General features: G+C 47.3%; 1 pseudogene; it reads right to left on the minus strand.

Annotated features, from left to right (window-relative positions):
- Positions 1 to 1,835: 1,835 nt before the first annotated feature.
- Positions 1,836 to 23,260, minus strand: LOC139403953 (protein MEMO1-like; annotated as a pseudogene).
- Between the last annotated feature and the right edge of the window lie 900 nt (positions 23,261 to 24,160).

Here is a 24,160-nt window from a genome sequence, read left to right on the forward strand (position 1 = left end):
ATGCAGTTGTTTATTATTCCTTTAGTGAGATCACATGAGGTCTGCAGAGTGCACATGTTAAGATTACTTATTGCTTATACCTTATTTGAAAGTTTTAATATTCATTTTAAAAGTCTTGTTCAGGAAAACAACAGGGTCATAAGGAACAAGTCGAGTCCCTAAACGAACCCCAAATACTCCCCCATTACTGTCCTCCATCCCAGATGAAAATAACCAAAAACACCCCTTCCCTTCCAATCCCAAAAAATAAAAATAAAAATGCAACCACACTTCAAGCGGAGGAGGGAGGCGAGGGGTGAGGAGAGGAGGAGGGTGAGGAGAGGAGGAGGGTGAGGAGAGGGGTGAGGAGAGGAGGAGGGTGAGGAGGATGGTGAGGAGAGGAGGAGGGTGAGGAGAGGGGTGAGGAGAGGAGGAGGGTGAGGAGGATGGTGAGGAGAGGAGGAGGGTGAGGAGAGGGGTGAGGAGAGGAGGAGGGTGAGGAGGATGGTGAGGAGAGGAGGAGGGTGAGGAGAGGGGTGAGGAGAGGAGGAGGGTGAGGAGGATGGTGAGGAGAGGAGGAGGGTGAGGAGAGGGGTGAGGAGAGGAGGAGGGTGAGGAGGATGGTGAGGAGAGGAGGAGGGTGAGGAGGATGGTGAGGAGAGGAGGAGGGTGAGGAGAGGGGTGAGGAGAGGAGGAGGGTGAGGAGGATGGTGAGGAGAGGAGGAGGGTGAGGAGGATGGTGAGGAGAGGAGGAGGGTGAGGAGAGGGGTGAGGAGAGGAGGAGGGTGAGGAGGATGGTGAGGAGAGGAGGAGGGTGAGGAGAGGGGTGAGGAGAGGAGGAGGGTGAGGAGGATGGTGAGGAGAGGAGGAGGGTGAGGAGAGGGGTGAGGAGAGGAGGAGGGTGAGGAGGATGGTGAGGAGAGGAGGAGGGTGAGGAGAGGGGTGAGGAGAGGAGGAGGGTGAGGAGGATGGTGAGGAGAGGAGGAGGGTGAGGAGAGGGGTGAGGAGAGGAGGAGGGTGAGGAGAGGGGTGAGGAGAGGAGGAGGGAGGCGAGGAGTAGGGTGAGGAGGATGGTGAGGAGAGGAGGAGGGTGAGGAGGAGGGTGAGGAGGATGGTGAGGAGAGGAGGAGGGTGAGGAGAGGGGTGAGGAGAGGAGGAGGGTGAGGAGGATGGTGAGGAGAGGAGGAGGGTGAGGAGAGGGGTGAGGAGAGGAGGAGGGTGAGGAGAGGGGTGAGGAGAGGAGGAGGGAGGCGAGGAGTAGGGTGAGGAGGATGGTGAGGAGAGGAGGAGGGTGAGGAGGATGGTGAGGAGAGGAGGAGGGTGAGGAGAGGGGTGAGGCGAGGAGTAGGGTGAGGAGGATGGTGAGGAGAGGAGGAGGGTGAGGAGAGGGGTGAGGAGAGGAGGAGGGTGAGGAGGATGGTGAGGAGAGGAGGAGGGTGAGGAGAGGGGTGAGGAGAGGAGGAGGGTGAGGAGGAGGGTGAGGAGGATGGTGAGGAGAGGAGGAGGGTGAGGAGAGGGGTGAGGAGAGGAGGAGGGTGAGGAGGATGGTGAGGAGAGGAGGAGGGTGAGGAGAGGGGTGAGGAGAGGAGGAGGGAGGCGAGGAGTAGGGTGAGGAGGATGGTGAGGAGAGGAGGAGGGTGAGGAGGATGGTGAGGAGAGGAGGAGGGTGAGGAGAGGGGTGAGGCGAGGAGTAGGGTGAGGAGGATGGTGAGGAGAGGAGGAGGGTGAGGAGAGGGGTGAGGAGAGGAGGAGGGTGAGGAGGATGGTGAGGAGAGGAGGAGGGTGAGGAGAGGGGTGAGGAGAGGAGGAGGGTGAGGAGGATGGTGAGGAGAGGAGGAGGGTGAGGAGAGGGGTGAGGAGAGGAGGAGCCTTTCTGGCTTGGACAAGGCTACTATCGGCACTGGTAAAAAAGTACTATATAGGGAAGAGGGTGCCATTTGGGAATGTCCGAGGTGAACCACATCAATGTACAAGGAGGGCCCCGGCTGCGTAGCTAACAGAGCTGTCCTGCCAGTTCCTGCACTGGGAAGACTGGGCATAGTTCAGGAAGGAGAAGTTCATCTCTGTTCCACTCTTCCTCAGCTCAGACACAGCCTGGAAAACAATATCAATCAAGTAGGAAGAAAGCAAGAAACAGTCAGATGTACACTACCGTTCAAACGTTTAGTGTCACTTTGTCCTTGTTTTTGAAAGAAAAGTATTTTTTTGTCCATTAAAATAACATCAAATTGATCATAAATACAGTGTAGACATTGTTAATGTTGTAAATGACTATTCTAGCTGGAAATGGCAGATTTTTTTATGGAATATCTACATAGGCGTCCAGAGACACTAATGTACTTGTCCTCTTGCTCAGTTGTGCACCGGGGCCTCCCACTCCTCTTTCTATTCTGGTTAGGGCCAGTTTGCCCTGTTCTGTGGAAGGAGTAGTACACAGCGGTGTACGAGATCTTCAGTTTCTTGGCAATTTCTTACATGGAATAGCCTTCATTTCCCAGAACAAGAATAGACTGACGAGTTTCAGAAGAAAGGTCTTTGTTTCTGGCCATTTTCAGCCTGTAATCAAAACCACAAATGCTGACGCTCCAGATACTCAACTAAAGGCCATACTCATCTAAAGGCCAGTTTTATTGCTTCTTTAACCAGAACAACAGTTTTCAGCTGTGCTAACATAATTGCAAAACGGTTTTCTAATGTTCAATTAGCCTTTTAAAATTATAAACTTGGATTAGCTAAAACAACGTGCCATTGGAACACAGGAGTGATGGTTGCTGATAATGGGCCTCTGTACCCCTATGTAGATATTCCATCCGTTTCCAGCTACAATATTCATTTACAACATTAACAATGTCTACAATGTATTTTTGATCAATTTGATGTTATTTTAAATGGACAAAACAAGGACATTTTTAAGTGACCCCAAATGTTTGAACAGTAGTGTACATCACATGACACAGGAACAGTCAGATACACAGACCTTCTGGCTCACAGGGCTGTGTCATGTGATGTATAACTAACAAAGGTGTACTGTAGATGTCAGATTATAACATGGTTGTTGTTGTACTTGTTATGACTCACGTTTAGCAGCACTCCAATAGGATGACGGCCACAGATGGTGTTGTGGTATTTCTTCAAGTAGTTGATGAAGGACATGGGGTCCAGTGTTTCTATAATGCCCATACCCTGGAGAGACAAGAGAGAGGGGTTTAGAACCCAGTCTGATATGGTTAACAATATAACCCTAACCCTGGAGAGACAAGAGAGAGGGGTTTAGAACCCAGTCTGATACTGTTAACTATATAACCCTAACCCTGGAGACACAAGGGACAGGGGTTTAGAACCCAGTCTGATACCCCTAACAGTTAGCTACAGTACCAGTCAAAAGTTGACACCTATTCATTATAGGGTTTTTCTTGATTTTTACTATTGTCTACATTGTAGAAAAATAGTGAAGACATCAAAACTATGAAATAACACATGGAATCATGTAGTAACCAAAAAAGTGGTAAACAAATAAAACGTTTTGAGATTCTTCAAATTGGCCACCCTTTCTTTGCCTTGATGACAGCTTTGCATACTCTTGGCATTCTCTCAACCAGCTTCATGAGGTAGTCACCTGGAATGCATTTCAATTAACAGGTGTGCCTTTCTTTCCATCTTAATGCATTTGAGCCAATCAGTTGTGTTGTGACAAGGTAGGGGTGGTATACAGAAGATAGCCCTATTTGGTAAAAGACCAAGTCCATATTATTGTAAGAACAGCTCAAATAAGCAAAGAGAAATGACAGTCCATTATTTTAAGACATGAAGGTCAGTCAATACGGAAAACTTCAAGAACTTTAGTTTCTTCAAGTGCAGTCGCAAAAACCATCAAGGGCTTTGATGAAACTGGATCTCATGAGGACCGCCACAGGAAAGGAAGACCCAGAGTTACCTCTGCTGCAGAGGATAAGTTCATTAGAGTTACCAGCCTCAGAAATTGCAGCCCAAATAAATGCTTCACAGAGTTCAAGTAACAGACACATCTCAACATCAACTGTTCAAAGGAGACTGCGTGAATCAGGCCTTTGTGGTCAAATTGCTGTAAAGAAACCACTACTAAAGGACACCAATAAGAAGAAGAGACTTGCTTGGGCCAAGAAACACGAGCAATGTACATTAGACCGGTGGAAATCTGTCCTTTGGTCCTTTAGTCCAAATGTGAGATTTTTGGCTCCAACCACCGTGTCTTTGTGAGACGCAGAGTAGGTGAACGGATGATCCCCGCATGTGTGATTCCCACCATGAAGCATGGAGGAGGCGGCGTGATGGTGCTTTGCTGGTGACACTGTCAATGATTTATTTAGAATTCAAGACACACTTAACCAGCATGGCTACCACAACATTCTGCAGCGATACGCCATCCCATCTGGTTTGCTCTTAGTGGGACTATCATTTGTTTTTCAACAGGACAATGATCCAACACACCTCCAGGCTGTGTAATGGCTATTTGACCAAGAAGGAGAGTGATGGAGTGCTGCATCAGATGACCTAGCCTCTACAATCACCCGACCTCAACCCAATTGAGATGGTTTGGGATGAGTTGGACCGCAGAGGGAAGGAAAAGCAGCCAACAAGTGCTCAGCATATGTGGGAACTCCTTCAAGACTGTTGGAAAAGCATTCTAGCTGAATCTGGTTGAGAGAATGCCAAGCATGTACAAAGCTGTCATCAAGGCAACATGTGGCTACTTTGAAGTATCTGAAATATGAAGTGGAAACATCTTGGAGCAACAATGGCTCAGCCGCAAAGTGGTAGGCCACAGAAGCTCACAGAACAGGACCGCCAAGTGCTGAAGCGCATAAAAACCGCCTGTCCTCAGTTTCAACACTCACTACAGAGCAACGTAAGCACAATAACTGTTAGTCTGGAGCTTCATGAAATTGGTTTCCATGGCCGAGCAGCTGCACACAAGCCTAAGATCACCATGCGCAATGCCAAGCGTCGGCTGAAGCGGTATAAAGCTCGACCACCATTGGACTCTGGAGGAGTGGAAACATGTTCTCTGGAGTGATGAATCACGCTTCACCATCTGGCAGTCCAACGGACTAATCTGGGTTTGGATACCAGGCGAACACCACCTGCCCGAAAGCATAGTGACAACTATAAAGTTTGGTGGTGGAGGGTTAATGGTCAGGGGATGTTTTTCATGGTTCGGGCCCCATAGTTTCAGTGAAGGGAAATCTTAATGCTACAGCATACAATGACATTCCAGACGATTGTGTGCTTCCACCTGTCGTAACAGTTTGTGGAAGACCCTTTCCTGTTTCAGCATGACGATGCCCCGGTGCACAAAGAGAGGTCCATACAGAAACTGTTTGTCGAGATCGGTGTGGAAGAACTTGGCTGGCCTGCACAGAGCCCTGACCTCAACCCCATCGAACATCTTTGGGAGGAATTGGAACACAGACTGTGAGCCAGGCCTAATCACCCAATCACCCAACATCAGTGCCCGACCTCCTTAATACTCTTGTGGCTGAACGGAAGCAAGTTCCTGCAGCAACGTTCCAACATCTAATGGAACTCCTTCCCAGAAGAGGGAAGGCTGTTATAGCAGCAAACGGGGGGATCAACTCCATATTAATTAATTAATGGAATGAGATGTTTGACGAGCAGGTGTCCACATACTTTTGGTAGTGTATTTTACATATGTTATTGCAGGTGTAGCGAAATGTTTACGTTCATAGCTTCAACGGTGCTGTAATACTTAACAAAATAAGCAAATCCCCAAAAATAAAGAGAACGGAATTAAGAAATATTAGAACAAGCAATGTCAGAGTCCTGAATATATAAACACAGATATGATGGTGTGTACAGACATGTTACTAGAAATACCTGAATATCAGACTGTGTTTACCATTTTATCAAGGTGTTCAATGGATCTGTGGATCTCTCCTTGAGCCTCGTCATAGTACGTGTAGCGGAACCGTTGGCCTGTGGGAAGGAGGTAGATATTAACCGTTGGCCTGTGGGAAGGAGGTAGATATTAACCGTTGGCCTGTGGGAAGGAGGTAGATATTAACCGTTGGCCTGTGGGAAGGAGGTAGATATTAACCGTTGGCCTGTGGGAAGGAGGTAGATATTAACCGTTGGCCTGTGGGAAGGAGGTGGATATTAACCGTTGGCCTGTGGGAAGGAGGTGGATATTAACCGTTGGCCTGTGGGAAGGAGGTAAACATTAACCGTTGGCCTGTGGGAAGGAGGTAGACATTAACCGTTGGCCTGTGGGAAGGAGGTAGACATTAACCGTTGGCCTGTGGGAAGGAGGTAGACATTAACCGTTGGCCTGTGGGAAGCAGGTAAACATTAACCGTTGGCCCGTGGGAAGGAGGTAAACACATTAACCGTTGGTTAATAATTTTGCACGCCCAATTTTTCAGTTTTTGATTTGTTAAAAAAAGTTTGAAATATCCAATAAATGTCGTTCCACTTCATGATTGTGTCCCACTTGTTGTTGATTCTTCACACAAAATACAGTTTTATATCTTTATGTTTGAAGCCTGAAATGTGGCAAAACGTCGGAAAGTTCAAGGGGGCCGAATACTTTCGCAAGGCACTGTATACCCCCCCCCACCCCATTTTTAAGGGAGCAAAATAATTGTGACTCGACAAACCCGTTGGATGCTTTGGCTGGTTGATTTGTTTGTGTTTCAGATTATTTTGTGCCCAATAGAAATGAATGGTAAATAATGCATTATTTAACCTAGGAAGAGTAGGTGCTGCCTTGGCAGGAACTAATAGGGATCCATAATAAACCCCAGGAAGAGTAGCTGCTGCCTTGGCAGGAACTAATAGGGATCCATAATAAACCCCAGGAAGAGTAGGTGCTGCCTTGGCAGGACCTAATGGGGATCCATAATACACCCCAGGAAGAGTAGCTGCTGCCTTGGCAGGAACTAATGGGGATCCATAATAAACCCCAGGAAGAGTAGCTGCTGCCTTGGCAGGAACTAATAGGGATCCATAATAAACCCCAGGAAGAGTAGGTGGTGCCTTGGCAGGACCTAATGGGGATCCATAATAAACCCCAGGAAGAGTAGCTACTGCCTTGGCAGGACCTAATGGGGATCCATAATAAACCCCAGGAAGAGTAGCTGATGCCTTGGCAGGAACTCGTGGGGATCCATATTAAACCCCAGGAAGTGTAGCTGCTGCCTAAGCAGGAACTAATGGGGATCCATAATAAACCCCAGGAAGAGTAGCTGCTGCCTTGGCAGGAACTAATGGGGATCCATAATAAACCCCAGGAAGAGTAGCTGCTGCCTTGGCAGGAACTAATAGGGATCCATAATAAACCCCAGGAAGAGTAGGTGCTGCCTTGGCAGGAACTAATGGGGATCCATAATAAACCCCAGGAAGAGTAGCTACTGCCTTGGCAGGACCTAATGGGGATCCATAATAAACCCCAGGAAGAGTAGCTGATGCCTTGGCAGGAACTCGTGGGGATCCATATTAAACCCCAGGAAGTGTAGCTGCTGCCTAAGCAGGAACTAATGGGGATCCATAATAAACCCCAGGAAGAGTAGCTGCTGCCTTGGCAGGAACTAATGGGGATCCATAATAAACCCCAGGAAGAGTAGCTGCTGCCTTGGCAGGAACTAATGTGGATCCATAATAAACCCCAGGAAGAGTAGCTGCTGCTTTGGCAGGAACTAATGGGGATCCATAATAAACCCCAGGGGATCCATAATAAACCCCAGGAAGAGTAGCTGCTGCCTTGGCCTGAACTAATGGGGATCCATAATAAACCCCAGGAAGAGTAGCTGATGCCTTGGCAGGAACTCATGGGGATCCATAATAAACCCCAGGAAGAGTAGCTGCTTTCTTGGCAGGAACTAATGGGGATCCATAATAAACCCCAGGAAGAGTAGCTGCTGCCTTGACAGGAACTAATGGGGATCCATAATAAACCCCAGGAAGAGTAGCTGCTGCCTTGGCAGGAACTAATGGGGAACCATAATAAACCCCAGGAAGAGTAGCTGCTGCCTTGACAGGAACTAATGGGGATCCATAATAAACCCCAGGAAGAGTAGCTGCTGCCTTGACAGGAAGGAACTCATGGGGATTATTAACCCAGATTACAACACAAAATGAGTTTACCCTAAATTGAGCAACTCGGCTGGTTGTGATGTTTACGATGCACTATCACATTTTAAGTCATACAAATAACAATTATTTATAGCCTATACTGAGGCTAAATACAAGTATTCAAAAACATAATTTGATATTTTTTGGGGTGAGTGACAGTTAAGGATGAAGGAGAGGTTTTTCCACAAGACAGAACCACTGTTTCCTTATAGAACCCCAAGGAGACAGAACACCTGTTTCCTTATAGAACCCCAAGGAGACAGAACACCTGTTTCCTTATAGAACCCCAAGGAGACAGAACCACTGTTTCCTTATCGAACCCTTTTCACCGACCTGTCTTTTCTTTCCAGCAACTACAGCGAATGGATGTATAACCAGACTAGCTCAACTCAGTAGTGTGAACAGGGTATAATATATTGATCTCTACCAGTCCTGTTCAGTACGTACCCCAGTGGCAGAAGTCAGAGGAGATGATGAACAAGTTGGAGGGATCAGCCAGATACCTGCTCAGCAGTTTCCCATAATCCTGTTCTTTAGACACACTGAGGGCTCCAACCAGCACTGGGACAATGCTGAGCTCATCTTTATGACTGCAGTAGGAATTGGAGACAACACATTACAAGTCTGTATGGGTGTGGTGGACTGGGGACAGTTACCTGACTGAGATGGAATAAGCTGTTACAGAGACTGAACGCGTATTAACCCCACCTGATTAAAAGGTGTGGGTATTAACCCAACCTGATTAAAAGGAACGTGTGGGTATTAACCCAACCTGATTAAAAGGTGTGGGTATTAACCCAACCTGATTAAAAGGTGTGGGTATTAACCCAACCTGATTAAAAGGTGTGGGTATTAACCCAACCTGATTAAAAGGTGTGGGTATTAACCCAACCTGATTAAAAGGTGTGGGTATTAACCCAACCTGATTAAAAGGTGTGGGTATTAACCCAACCTGATTAAAAGGTGTGGGTATTAACCCAAACTGATTAAAAGGTGTGGGTATTAACCCAACCTGATTAAAAGGTGTGGGTATTAACCCAAACTGATTAAAAGCCAGGTGTGGGTATTAACCCAACCTGATTAAAAGGTGTGGGTATTAACCCAAACTGATTAAAAGCCAGGTGTGGGTATTAACCCAACCTGATTAAAAGGTGTGGGTATTAACCCAAACTGATTAAAAGCCAGGTGTGGGTATTAACCCAACCTGATTAAAAGGTGTGGGTATTAACCCAACCTGATTAAAAGGTGTGGGTATTAACCCAAACTGATTAAAAGGTGTGGGTATTAACCCAACCTGATTAAAAGGTGTGGGTATTAACCCAACCTGGTTAAAAGGTGTGGGTATTAACCCAACCTGATAAAAAGGTGTGGGTATTAACCCAAACTGATTAAAAGCCAGGTGTGGGTATTAACCCAACCTGATTAAAAGGTGTGGGTATTAACCCAACCTGATTAAAAGGTGTGGGTATTAACCCAACCTGATTAAAAGGTGTGGGTATTAACCCAACCTGATTAAAAGGTGTGGGTATTAACCCAACCTGGTTAAAAGGTGTGGGTATTAACCCAACCTGATTAAAAGGTGTGGGTATTAACCCAACCTGATTAAAAGGTGTGGGTATCAACCCAACCTGATTAAAAGCAAGGTGTGGGTATTAACCCAACCTGATTAAAAGCAAGGTGTGGGTATTAACCCAACCTGATTAAAAGCAAGGTGTGGGTATTAACCCAACCTGATTAAAAGCAAGGTGTGGGTATTAACCCAACCTGATTAAAAGCAAGGTGTGGGTATTAACCCAACCTGGTTAAAAGGTGTGGGTATTAACCCAACCTGATTAAAAGGTGTGGGTATTAACCCAACCTGATTAAAAGGTGTGGGTATTAACCCAACCTGATTAAAAGGTGTGGGTATTAACCCAACCTGGTTAAAAGGTGTGGGTATTAACCCAACCTGGTTAAAAGGTGTGGGTATTAACCTAACCTGATTAAAAGGTGTGGATATTAACCTAACCTGATTAAAAGGTGTGGGTATTAACCTAACCTGATTAAAAGGTGTGGGTATTAACCTAACCTGATTAAAAGGTGTGGGTATTAACCCAACCTGGTTAAAAGGTGTGCATGCTCATTGAGTGGGTTCATTAATTGAGCATGCAGGCTTTACTTAAGATTAGATTCTTGATTTATAATGACTCTCCATTAGCGACAGCTAGTCTTAGTGGGGTCCGACACAGTAAACAACCAATCATTAGTAAACAACCAATCATTAGTAAACAACCAATCATTAGTAAACAACCAATCATTAGTAAACAACCAATCATTAGTAAACAACCAATCATTAGTAAAACAACCAATCATTAGTAAACAACCAATCATTAGTAAACAACCAATCATTAGTAAACAACCAATCATTAGTAAACAACCAATCATTAGTAAAACAACCAATCATTAGTAAACAACCAATCATTAGTAAACAACCAATCATTAGTAAACAACCAATCATTAGTAAACAACCAATCATTAGTAAACAACCAATCATTAGTAAACAACCAATCATTAGTAAAACAACCAATCATTAGTAAACAACCAATCATTAGTAAACAACCAATCATAAACCATAGTAATGAAGCAAAACATCATGATGCTTGGGGATGACAGAACTACACAAAATGTCAAGGCAAACCAGTCATTAGACCCACAGCTCTCCTCCATTAGTCATGAGGCCCTGCTGGCTCCCACAACCTGGCAGACAAGTCAGGTCTATATCGTGGCTCTCTAGTCTCTTAATCACTGTACTCTCCACTGATGGATGGCTTGTGATGAATGAAGCAGACAACATGTCCTGACAGACTGTCCTCTGTCTTACCTCTCCATGGCTTTAGCAGTGTAAGACAGGTGCATTGCAATGCTGTGCTCCTCCTCGTCTGTCTGAAGACTCATCCTCTCAAACATCCCAGTCTTCCAGAGGTCAGCATAGACTAGAGGGAGGTGAGGATTCAATATACAGGAGATCAGCATAGACTAGAGGGAGGTGAGGATTCAATATACAGGAGATCAGCATAGACTAGAGGGAGGTGAGGATTCAATATACAGGTCAGCATAGACTAGAGGGAGGTGAGGATTCAATATACAGGCCAGCATAGACTAGAGGGAGGTGAGGGTTCAATATACAGGTCAGCATAGACTAGAGGGAGGTGAGGGTTCAATATACAGGTCAGCATAGACTAGAGGGAGGTGAGGATTCAATATACAGGTCAGCATAGACTAGAGGGAGGTGAGGATTCAATATACAGGTCAGCATAGACTAGAGGGAGGTGAGGGTTCAATATACAGGTCACCATAGACTAGAGGGAGGTGAGGATTCAATATACAGGAGGTCAACATAGACTAGAGGGAGGTGAGGATTCAGTATACAGGTCAGCATAGACTAGAGGGAGGTGAGGGTTCAATATACAGGAGGTCAACATAGACTAGAGGGAGGTGAGGATTCAATATACAGAGATCAACATAGACTAGAGGGAGGTGAGGATTCAATATCCAGGAGGTCAGCATAGACTAGAGGGAGGTGAGGATTCAATATACAGGAGATCAGAATAGACTAGAGCGAGGTGAGGATTCAATATACAGGAGATCAGCATAGACTAGAGGGAGGTGAGGATTCAATATACAGGAGGTCAGCATAGACTAGAGGGAGGTGAGGATCCAATATACAGGTCAGCATAGACTAGAGGGAGGTGAGGGTTCAATATACAGGAGATCAGCATAGACTAGAGGGAGGTGAGGGTTCAATATACAGGAGGTCAACATAGACTAGAGAGAGGTGAGGATTCAATATACAGGAGATCAGCATAGACTAGAGGGAGGTGAGGGTTAAATATACAGACATCAGCATAGACTAGAGGGAGGTGAGGATTCAATATACAGGAGGTCAGCATAGACTAGAGGGAGGTGAGGATTCAATATACAGGTCAGCATAGACTAGAGGGAGGTGAGGGTTCAATATACAGGAGGTCAACATAGACTAGAGGGAGGGAGGTGAGGATTCAATATACAGGAGGTCAGCATAGACTAGAGAGAGGTGAGGATTCAATATACAGGAGGTCAACATAGACTAGAGGGAGGTGAGGATTCAATATACAGGAGGTCAACATAGACTAGAGGGAGGTGAGGATTCAATATCCAGGAGGTCAGCATAGACTAGAGGGATGTGAGGATTCAATATACAGGAGGTCAGCATAGACTAGAGGGAGGTGAGGATTCAATATCCAGGAGGTCAACATAGACTAGAGGGCGGTGAGGATTCAATATCCACATTATTACTGGTGAACAGAGGCTCGTATTAGCATTTGACTGCGAGTCATTAGTTCAGATGCACTGATGCGTTTGGCAGCGTCAGTGAGAATGTCTCTTTTCCAGTATCAGTCAGATGATTGGTCCCCTGAGGACAACTCAGGTTTTTGTTTGTGTCAAGCTAAAAAAAAGGCACAATAAACACTGGATTAGGGCTGTGGCGGTCATGGAATTACGGATGACGGTAATTGGCCAGCCAAATGACCATGGTCTCAGTAATAACTTGAAAAATAATAATTAGGCACTCCTCTCCTTCACTCCGGACTGCATGTGCTGCCACATAAAGAGAATAGAAGGGGCATCCCCATTCAAGTCAATGGTAGCGTAATGGTTGGACTGGAGGCCCTTGGTGAGTGTACCAATAGGAGCAAAGCAGGAAGTGTACCCATCAATATGTGCTGTGATTTGTTGGTGCAGCTCCAACTGACATTACAAAAAAAAATACGTTGCATAAACCACATCAGTTAACATCATTTGAATGAACATTCTATACCAAACCAAAATAAATGCAACATGTAAAGTGTTGGCCCCATGGTCCATGAGCTGAAATAAAAGATCCCAGAAATGTTCCGTGCGCACAAAAAGCTGATTTCTCTCAAATATGTTGTGCACGAATTTGTTTATATCCCTATTAGTGAACATTTCTCCATTAACAAGATAATCCATCCACCTGACAGGTGTGGCATATCAAGAAGCTGATTCAACAGCATGATCATTACACAGGTGCACGTTGAGCTGGGGACAATAAAAGGCCACTAAAATGTGCAGTTTTGTCACAACACAATGCCACAGATGTCTCAAGATGAGGGAGAGTGCAATTGGCATGCTGACTGCAGGAATGTCCACCAGAGTTGTTGCAAGATCATTTTGTTAATTTCTCTTCCATAAGCCTCCAACGTCGTTTTAAAGAATTTGGCAGTATGTCCAACCGGCCTCATATCCGCAGACCACGTGTTACCACGCCAGCCCAGGACCTCCACATTCGGCTTCTTCACCTGAGGCATCGTCTGAGACCAGCCACAAGAACAACTGATAAAACTGGGTTTGCACAAACTAAGATTTTCTGCACAAACTGTCAGAAACCGTCTTAGGGAAGCTTATTTGTGTGCTCGTCGTCCTCACCAGGGTCTTGGTCTGACTGCACTGTGGCGTCGTGACCGACATCAGTGGGCAAATGCTCACCTTCGATGGCCAATGGCACACTGGCCCAGACCAGCTATGAAGAGGCTTTGGCCCAGACCAGTTATGAAGAGGCCTTGGCCCAGACCAGCTATGAAGAGGTCTTGGCCCAGACCAGCTATGAAGAGGCCTTGGCCCAGACCAGCTATGAAGAGGGCTGTAACGGTACACACCTCAAGGCCCCTCCTCCTCCTGCTCTCCACCTCAAGGCCCCTCTTCCGCCATCCCTTTCAAGGCCCCTCCTCCCCCTCCTCCGTCTGCTCCCCCTCTCAAGGCCCCTCCTCCTCCTGCTCTCCCTCTCAAGGCCCCTCCTCCTCCTGCTCTCCACCTCAAGGCCCCTCTTCCGCCATCACTCTCAAGGCCCCTGCTCTCCCTCTCAAGGCCCCTGCTCTCCCTCTCAAGGCCCCTGCTCCCCCTCTCAAGGCCCCTCCTCCATCTGCTCCCCCTCTCAAGGCCCCTCCTCCTCCTGCTCTCCACCTCAACGCCCCTCTTCTGCCATCCCTCTCAAGGCCACTGCTCTCCCTCTCAAGGCCCCTGCTCCCCCTCTCAAGGCCCCTCCTCCTCCTGCTCTCCATTTCTAGGCTCCTCCTCCGCCTGCTACCCCTCTCAAGGCTCCTCCTCCGCCTGCTACCCCTCTCAAGGCTCCTCCTCCGCCTGCTCCCCCTCTCAAGGCCCCTCCTCCGCCTGCTCCCCCTCTCAAGGCCCCTCCTCTGCCTGCTCCCCCTCTCAAGGCCCCTCCTCCGCCTGCTCCCCCTCTCAAGGCCCCTCCTCTGCCTGCTCCCCCTCTCAAGGCCCCTCCTCCGCCTATCAGCTCTGGTTAATAAAGTTACTTTCAAATGGACTTTTCTGCTGCTTCCCTAACTCGGATCTGACCACGTGAACACGGAACTGGTCATCATCAGGTCCGTTTGGAAAGAGTCTCTATACTGAAAAATGTATTTATGCGGATTTGTTTGGGTGGGAAAGCCCCAGGTCCATTTCAGAATGGGTTCAACTTCTTAGACCGCTACTTGAGGCCCAACAACAGACAACGGCAGGAATATTGTAAACAATGTCACAGAAACTGGACTTGGGGCCTGGAATAGGGTGGTTTGTTTTGCCAAATAAACAAAAATGGACTACAGTAAGTTTCAGAATTTAATTTCTCCTCTGTACCGTAACCCTGAAACCCCAATACATTCTGAAACATGGGTTTGGTGAACTGTTACACCCATAGTTATGAATATAACTAATGTTCCCTGAAGGAGGGAACGAGGTACAACATATTTTGGACCAAACCACCGGCAGAGTTTGGGCTCACTGAAGAGTGGTGCTGAATGGAGGAAATGGATGTGAGGCCCGCTATTATAGCAGGAAGGCGGGGACAACTAGAGGGAGGCGGGGACAACTAGAGGGAGGCGGGGACAACTAGAGGGAGGCGGGGACAACTAGAGGGAGGCGGGGACAACTAGAAATTATCCATAGCCTCCTAGTCAATCCTGAGGTGATTTATAAACCTCAGCAGAGGACAGGGCACAGTGTGTGTGTGTGTACCTACTCTCCTGGTCAATCCTGAGGTGATTTATAAACCTCAGCAGAGGACAGGGCACAGTGTGTGTGTGTACCTACCCTCCTGGTCAATCCTGAGGTCGTAGAGAGGTGTTTTATAAACCTCAGCAGAGGACAGGGCACAGCGGGACAGAGGAACATGGTGAGACGGACCCAAGATGAACACCCTGCGACTACAGCGGAAAGAGAGGACTCAGTCACCTCACTGTCCTCAGTAGGACTCAGTTCAGCAGCTCAGTGGACCAGTCATCATGGACCAGTCATCATGGACCAGTCAACAGGCCACTAGCAGCGTCGGCCGACCAGACTTCGCTCATGCTGTTCCAAGGTGAGACGGTGACAGAGGCTATACTGCTCCCTACTGTCTGTCTGAGGTAACTACAGGCTGATAGTTCCTTCATGGTGAAACAGAGCAGGCTAAGGATTTGATAAGGAGGGACAATGTAGAAAAAGCTATTTAAAAACCTCTCATTTCGAATTGATGATACTTAAATTGTCGATGAAAATGTATTTTGTTACTGAAAAAATATGTTTAATTTAGAAAACTCACTGAACATAAGTAATAGACATGATAAATGACTTTACGTGACAGAAGGGTCTATTTGTTTGTAGGCGTGTGCAGCACAAGCACCACAGTAGGAATATCCTGCATGGCTGAAAACACATTACAAGACACCATTACAACCTGCCTGAAAACACATTACAACCTGCCTGACAACACATTACAACGTGCCTGTCTGAAAACACATTACAACCTGCCTGACAACACATTACAACGTGCCTGTCTGAAAACACATTACAACCTGCCTGAAAACACATTACAACCTGCCTGACAACACATTACAACCTGCCTGTCTGAAAACACATTACAACCTGCCTGACAACACATTACAACCTGCCTGACAACACATTACAACCTGCCTGAAAACACATTACAACCTGCCTGAAAACACATTACAACCTGCCTGTCTGAAAACACATTACAACCTGCCTGAAAACACATTACAACCTGCCTGAAAACACATTACAACCTGCCTGGCTGAAAACACATTACAACCTGCCTGGCTGAAAACACATTACAACCTGCCTGTCTGAAAACACATTACAACCTGCCTGGCTGAAAACACATTACAACCTGCCTGGCTGAAAACACATTACAACCTGCCTGGCTGAAAACACATTACAACCTGCCTGAAAACACATTACAACCTGCCTGAAAACACATTACAACCTGCCTGGCTGAAAACACATTACAACCTGCCTGGCTGAAAACACATTACAACCTGCCTGTCTGAAAACACATTACAACCTGCCTGGCTGAAAACACATTACAACCTGCCTGTCTGAAAACACATTACAACCTGCCTGGCTGAAAACACATTACAACCTGCCTGGCTGAAAACACATTACAACCTGCCTGTCTGAAAACACATAACAAGACACCATTACAACCAATAGAAGACATGACCCCCACCGCCCCAATCACTACATTCACATTTCAGTCATGCATATGCTGTGATCAAATAATATTCAGAATGACTTGGTGACAAGAAGAGGCCTTTTCCTTGACTTATCAGAACAACTAGCAGTGGAGCTTACGGTGCTATGATGGCTCTAGCAGGGCTGACAGTGGATTGTGCTTGAGACAGCCAACCTCTAGTTGTGTATTCAGCTGGGAGCCTGCAGAGAGGGAGAAGAACACTTCATTAATCCATACCAAACAGAAACGACTCTTCTGCTGAACCCAATGCCTCTTATACACAGGGGAACATAAACGACTCTTCTGCTGAACCCAATGCCTCTTATACACAGGGGAACAGACTCAGGTCGACATTATTAACTGCAATAGAGAGAGTCAGCGGTTTTTAAGTTTCTTGGCATCCACGTCACAGAGGACTTACCGTCCAGCAGACAGCATCGGAGCACCTCACCTTAGCACACATCCCCCTTCCCCAAAACCTACCACTGCACAATTTAAACACTTGTCCCCCTATCCCCCTTCCCCAAAACCTACCACTGCACAATTTAAACACTTGTCCCCCTATCCCCCTTCCCCAAAACATGTGTAAATACCGGACTATAAATGGTGCATTCCTGTTTTATACACTGAAAGGTTTATTCTATTCTACTGAGACATTTACTTGATGTTCGTGTTCTTATCTTTTAGTATTTCTTATCGTTTCCAGAAGGAATCTGCAGTCAGCATCTGGCTGGATGGTGTAGACCGTGTGTGTCCTGTACATACAACTAATACAACTAAACACATTTGGTTGGAGTCTGTATGTGAAATAATGCAAGTCCTTGTGATGCTAAACATTGTCTGCATGGTAAGGAGTTTGACAGCACAGAAAGATCTGGGACAAGGTTAATAGAAGCTACTTCCTTGTTATGTGTGACTGACTGGGCTGGAGCAGAGAGATAACAGGGAGATAACAGGGAGATAACAGGGAGATAACAGGGAGATACATGTCTGTTTAATGTGTTTACATCCCAAGGGGCACCTTATTCCCTTTATAGGGCACTAATTTGACCAGGGACCATAGAATAGGGCACTAATTTGACCAGGGGCCATAGAATAAGGCACTAATTTGACCAGGGACCATAGAATAGGGCACTAATTTGACCAGGGGCCATAGAATAGGGCACTAATTTGACCAGGGGCCATAGAATAGGGCACTAATTTGACCAGGGGCCATAGAATAAGGTACTAATTTGACCAGGGGCCATAGAATAGGGCACTAATTTGACCAGGGGCCATAGTATAGGGCACTAATTTGACCAGGGGCCATAGAATAGGGCACTAATTTGACCAGGGACCATAGAATAAGGCACTAATTTGACCAGGGGCCATAGAATAGGGCACTAATTTGACCAGGGACCATAGAATAGGGCACTAATTTGACCAGGGACCATAGAATAGGGCACTAATTTGACCAGGGGCCATAGAATAGGGCACTAATTTGACCAGGGGCCATAGAATAGGGCACTAATTTGACCAGGGACCATAGAATAAGGCACTAATTTGACATGGGGCCATAGAATAGGGCACTAATTTGACCAGGGGCCATAGAATAGGGCACTAATTTGACCAGGGGCCATAGAATAGGGCACTAATTTGACCAGGGACCATAGAATAAGGCACTAATTTGACCAGGGGCCATAGAATAGGGCACTAATTTGACCAGGGGCCATAGAATAGGGCACTAATTTGACCAGGGACCATAGGGCCAGAGAATAGGGTGCCATTGGAGACAAACACCTGTGTATATAGACAAACACTTCTGTTTGTTTGTTTGTGTTTGAGTTTATTTGTACAGGGACAGTGCACATTAATCAACGTTTCAGTAAAAGTGCCGGTTTTAGCCAGCCGGCTAATTTTCAACCTCAGTCCCTGGGCAGGTTATTAAAAACAATTACAATATAGACAATAGCAGCATAGAACAAGCAAGACATAGCAACATAGAACAAGCAAGACATAGCATACAGAGCAACATAGGACAAGCAAGACGTAGCATACAGACAGAGCAACATAGGACAAGCAAGACATAGCATACAGAGCAACATAGGACAAGCAAGACATAGCATACAGAGCAACATAGGACAAGCAAGACGTAGCATACAGACAGAGCAACATAGGACAAGCAAGACATAGCATACAGAGCAACATAGGACAAGCAAGACATAGCATACAGGCAGAGCAACATAGGACAAGCAAGACATAGCATACACACAGAGCAACATAGGACAAAAATCAGCAGGACAAAATTCATAAAAGCAACTAAGTGTTTACACACCTCACAAGTTACAGACAACATGGAAAGCTGCAACACACAGCTAGGGACCATGTTCACAAATCTGATTGACCTTTAGCCCTCACAGAGAAAGCAGATTTACTAAAGGTGCTTTTCCTTAAGGGAACTATACAGTCACCTCTCATGGCAGACCTTGTGGATCTGCTGCCATATGTTTGGGTTTTCTGTTTAACAAAAATACTGAGTGGAGGGGGCGGAGCCAGGCCATTTAGGATCTTGAATACAAGACATGCGTCAGTGTATTGGGCAAGATTTTCCCAACTCAGGAGCTAATGCTTGTCCTCCTCACTGTTACTGTATGCAAAGCAAACTGCCAAGCATCTAGCTGAGGGTACTAATCAAGCCCATGATTCACTAAGGATAATGTCATTTAGTTGAGCTAAAAGAAGTTGCTACATCCTCACGGTAAGATATTTTGAACACAGTAATATCCTGACTCACAGATTCCTTCACATGTATATTGCAATGTGAGAGAAAAATGTACGTAACGTGACATACACTAAACCCCTTGGATTAGGGTTAGTTTAAATGCCCCCCCCCCCCCCCCCCCCCACACACACACACACACAAAAACAAAATCTACTTTTGATGATCATTTGACAAAAGCCGTATCCCTTCTAGCCACAACCCTAGACTAGTCACTTCAGTTGGCTAATAAGGGACATAGTAGCAAGCTTGTTAAATAAACTAAATGAAAAGTAGTGTGTGAGATGAGAGATAAACTAGCTAGCTGGTCCCAATATGAGCACTCAATTTGCTGCCTAGACCTACACAGGGAGGTGGTCCTTTTGTTCCAGGCGAGAGGGATTTATATGTGGACCAAACAACCAGGGATGGCCAGTCAGCTAGCCAGATCACTGACAACTCGCTGCAGAAGTACATTGGTAGCGTAGGGTGGGCTATAATGATAGATGGATGGGGGAATCTTTGCTATAATGGTTAACTGACTGTTCACTGAGATGGTTGTCAGTGTTTTGACATAATTAGCTAGTTAATGCTGTTGACAAGGGTACCTGTAACTACCTAGCCATTTATTCCAATGACCAGGTCATATAACACACCATTTATTCCAATGACCAGGTCCTAGAGCACACCATTTATTCCAATGACCAGGTCATTTAGCACACCATTTATTCCAATGACCAGGTCCTAGAGCACACCATTTATTCCAATGACCAGGTCCTATAGCACACCATTTATTCCGAATAAATGTTATATGTTAGCTATCTTCTAACGCTAGCTTGTAAATTACAAATCTGCCTATTCCGCTGTTTGATTAAGAAGTGACAGCTGATGCAAGCTAAGTAGCAGACTGTTGTTCTGGGCCAGCTGATAGAGAACGGCCTGTTGTTTTTCCTCACCTCTCTCCTACTCAAATAGACAGCTAACTAACTAACTAGTTACTACCCCGGACAACAACAGCCCAAGAGAGACCTGTCTGCAGCTAACTAACTAGTTACTACCCCGGACAACAGTCCCATTGAAAGATAGTTCTGTAGCTGGCTAGTTAGCAAGGTTTGGTAACCAGGTTAGCTACTTACCCGGACAACAACCCAAACATTACAGAGGCCCATATGCAGCTAGTTATCTTGACCCTATTAGCTAACGTTAAAACTAGTTAACCCGGGTCTGTGTCCCGTCCCCCGGTCCAGTTCTATACCTGAGGCGGTGTACCCGGGTCTGTGTCCCGTTCCCCGGTCCAGTTCTATACCTGAGGCAGTGTACCCGGGTCTGTGTCCCGTTCCCCGGTCCAGTTCTATACCTGAGGCGGTGTACCCGGGTCTGTGTCCCGTTCCCCGGTCCAGTTCTATACCTGAGGCGGTGTACCCTGGTCTCTGTCCCGTTCCCCGGTCCAGTTCTATACCTGAGGCAGTGTACCCTGGTCTCTGTCCCGTTCCCCGGTCCAGTTCTATACCTGAGGCAGTGTACCCTGGTCTCTGACCCGTTCCCTGGTCCAGTTCTATACCTGAGGCTGTGTACCCTGGTCTCTGTCCCGTTCCCTGGTCCAGTTCTATACCTGAGGCGGTGTACCCGGGTCTGTGTCCCGTTCCCCGGTCCAGTTCTATACCTGAGGCAGTGTACCCTGGTCTCTGTCCCGTTCCCCGGTCCAGTTCTATACCTGAGGCAGTGTACCCTGGTCTCTGTCCCGTTCCCCGGTCCAGTTCTATACCTGAGGCGGTGTACCCGGGTCTGTGTCCCGTTCCCCGGTCCAGTTCTATACCTGAGGCGGTGTACCCGGGTCTGTGTCCCGTTCCCCGGTCCAGTTCTATACCTGAGGCGGTGTACCCTGGTCTCTGTCCCGTTCCCCGGTCCAGTTCTATACCTGAGGCAGTGTACCCTGGTCTCTGTCCCGTTCCCCGGTCCAGTTCTATACCTGAGGCAGTGTACCCTGGTCTCTGACCCGTTCCCTGGTCCAGTTCTATACCTGAGGCTGTGTACCCTGGTCTCTGTCCCGTTCCCTGGTCCAGTTCTATACCTGAGGCGGTGTACCCGGGTCTGTGTCCCGTTCCCCGGTCCAGTTCTATACCTGAGGCAGTGTACCCTGGTCTCTGTCCCGTTCCCCGGTCCAGTTCTATACCTGAGGCAGTGTACCCTGGTCTCTGTCCCGTTCCCCGGTCCAGTTCTATACCTGAGGCGGTGTACCCTGGTCTCTGACCCGTCCCCCGGTCCAGTTCTATACCTGAGGCGGTGTACCCTGGTCTCTGACCCGTCCCCCGGTCCAGTTCTATACCTGAGGCGGTGTACCCTGGTCTCTGACCCGTCCCCCGGTCCAGTTCTATACCTGAGGCGGTGTACCCTGGTCTCTGACCCGTCCCCCGGTCCAGTTCTATACCTGAGAAGGTGTACCCTGGTCTCTGACCCGTCCCCCGGTCCAGTTCCATACCTGAGGCGGTGTACCCTGGTCTGTGTCCCGTTCCCTGGTCCAGTTCTATACCTGAGGCGGTGTACCCTGGTCTCTGACCCATTCCCCGGTCCAGTTTGATACCTGAGGCGGTGTACCCTGGTCTGTGTCCCGTTCCCTGGTCCAGTTCTATACCTGAGGCGGTGTACCCTGGTCTCTGACCCGTCCCCTGGTCCAGTTCTATACCTGAGGCTGTGTACCCTGGTCTCTGACCCGTTCCCCGGTCCAGTTCTATACCTGAGGCTGTGTACCCTGGTCTCTGACCCGTTCCCCGGTCCAGTTCTATACCTGAGGCAGTGTACCCTGGTCTCTGACCCGTTCCCTGGTCCAGTTCTATACCTGAGGCTGTGTACCCTGGTCTCTGACCCGTTCCCCGGTCCAGTTCTATACCTGAGGCTGTGTACCCTGGTCTCTGACCCGTCCCCTGGTCCAGTTCTATACCTGAGGCGGTGTACCCTGGTCTCTGACCCGTCCCCTGGTCCAGTTCTATACCTGAGGCGGTGTACCCTGGTCTGTGTCCCGTTCCCCGGTCCAGTTCTATACCTGAGGCAGTGTACCCTGGTCTCTGACCCGTTCCCTGGTCCAGTTCTATACCTGAGGCGGTGTACCCTGGTCTCTGACCCATCCCCCGGTCCAGTTCTATACCTGAGGCTGTGTACCCTGGTCTCTGACCCATCCCCCGGTCCAGTTCTATATCTGAGGCTGTGTACCCTGGTCTCTGACCCGTACCCCGGTCCAGTTCTATACCTGAGGCTGTGTACCCTGGTCTCTGACCCGTGCCCCGGTCCAGTTCTATACCTGAGGCGGTGTACCCTGGTCTCTGACCCGTCCCCCGGTCCAGTTCTATACCTGAGGCGGTGTACCCTGGTCTCTGACCCGTCCCCTGGTCCAGTTCTATACCTGAGGCGGTGTACCCTGGTCTCTGACCCGTCCCCCGGTCCAGTTCTATACCTGAGGCGGTGTACCCTGGTCTCTGACCCGTCCCCTGGTCCAGTTCTATACCTGAGGCGGTGTACCCTGGTCTCTGACCCGTTCCCTGGTCCAGTTCTATACCTGAGGCGGTGTACCCTGGTCTCTGACCCGTCCCCCGGTCCAGTTCTATACCTGAGGCGGTGTACCCTGGTCTCTGACCCGTCCCCTGGTCCAGTTCTATACCTGAGGCGGTGTACCCTGGTCTCTGACCCGTTCCCTGGTCCAGTTCTATACCTGAGGCGGTGTACCCTGGTCTCTGACCCGTCCCCCGGTCCAGTTCTATACCTGAGGCGGTGTACCCTGGTCTCTGACCCGTCCCCTGGTCCAGTTCTATACCTGAGGCAGTGTACCAACTGCCGGCGTGACTTGCTTCTCTGCAAACGGTTCGGTTCGACATCTTAGCTCCCGAACTGCCTATCTTGGTAAGATGTCCGGTAGAAATAAACATACATGAAAAACTCGGAGAAAAACAACTACCTAAATAGAATCCACCAATAAAAACAAAAAGTTGGCTAGACAAAGAAAGAATACAAAAATAGTTATCCAGATGGCGAAGTTGACATGTTGAGAAAAGTGTGCGTTTGATAGCAGGCTAACATTACTTCAAAATAAGATCTTAAAACGAGGGTTTTAGTTACGGATGAACAAAACCCTCAATGCAGTTTGTCTGTTGTTTGCCAAAATGTCACTGTTGGTTTGTCATAAATCGGGCTAGATGGTAGCAACAGTACATCATAATAGACTAAAACTAAAACGTCTGGTTTAGCAGAGATCCAGTTCATAGGAGATATTAATCCCAGTAGGCAGTAGATTCATCACCGCACCAAGCAGACCGTCGACTAAATTTATTTATACGTTGTCATGCTGCGTCACCCGGTTGCTGAGATAATCGTCACCCAATTACATCTTAAATTGAGGGTAGAAATCGAGCGGTCGAGTAAATTAATCGAGCAAACTATTATTATTTTTTTTTTATTAACAAATCAATGCAAAAAAGTACATGGGAAACACAAGTAAATATAAAGAATATGCAAATTACATTTGGGCTATTGGGTACAATATCACATTAAACAAGGACCTTAAGAGGCATACACACATTTATAACTATAACAGCTTTTTTGTTGGCTGAGTATATCATTGTCTTAAAATATAAATTAAATGTTCAATCTCTGCATAGAGTCAGAACAAGTTAAAGCTGCTGCGTTGAACACGCCAGTCGGAACTAAGTAACTCGGGAATTTTCGACCTGCTGATTTGTTGAGCTACAACCAGATAGCCTGTCGGAAATGTCCGAGTT

Source organism: Oncorhynchus clarkii, unplaced genomic scaffold (genome assembly GCF_045791955.1).
Source record: "Oncorhynchus clarkii lewisi isolate Uvic-CL-2024 unplaced genomic scaffold, UVic_Ocla_1.0 unplaced_contig_1850_pilon_pilon, whole genome shotgun sequence".
NCBI classification, from domain to species: Eukaryota; Metazoa; Chordata; class Actinopteri; order Salmoniformes; family Salmonidae; genus Oncorhynchus; species Oncorhynchus clarkii.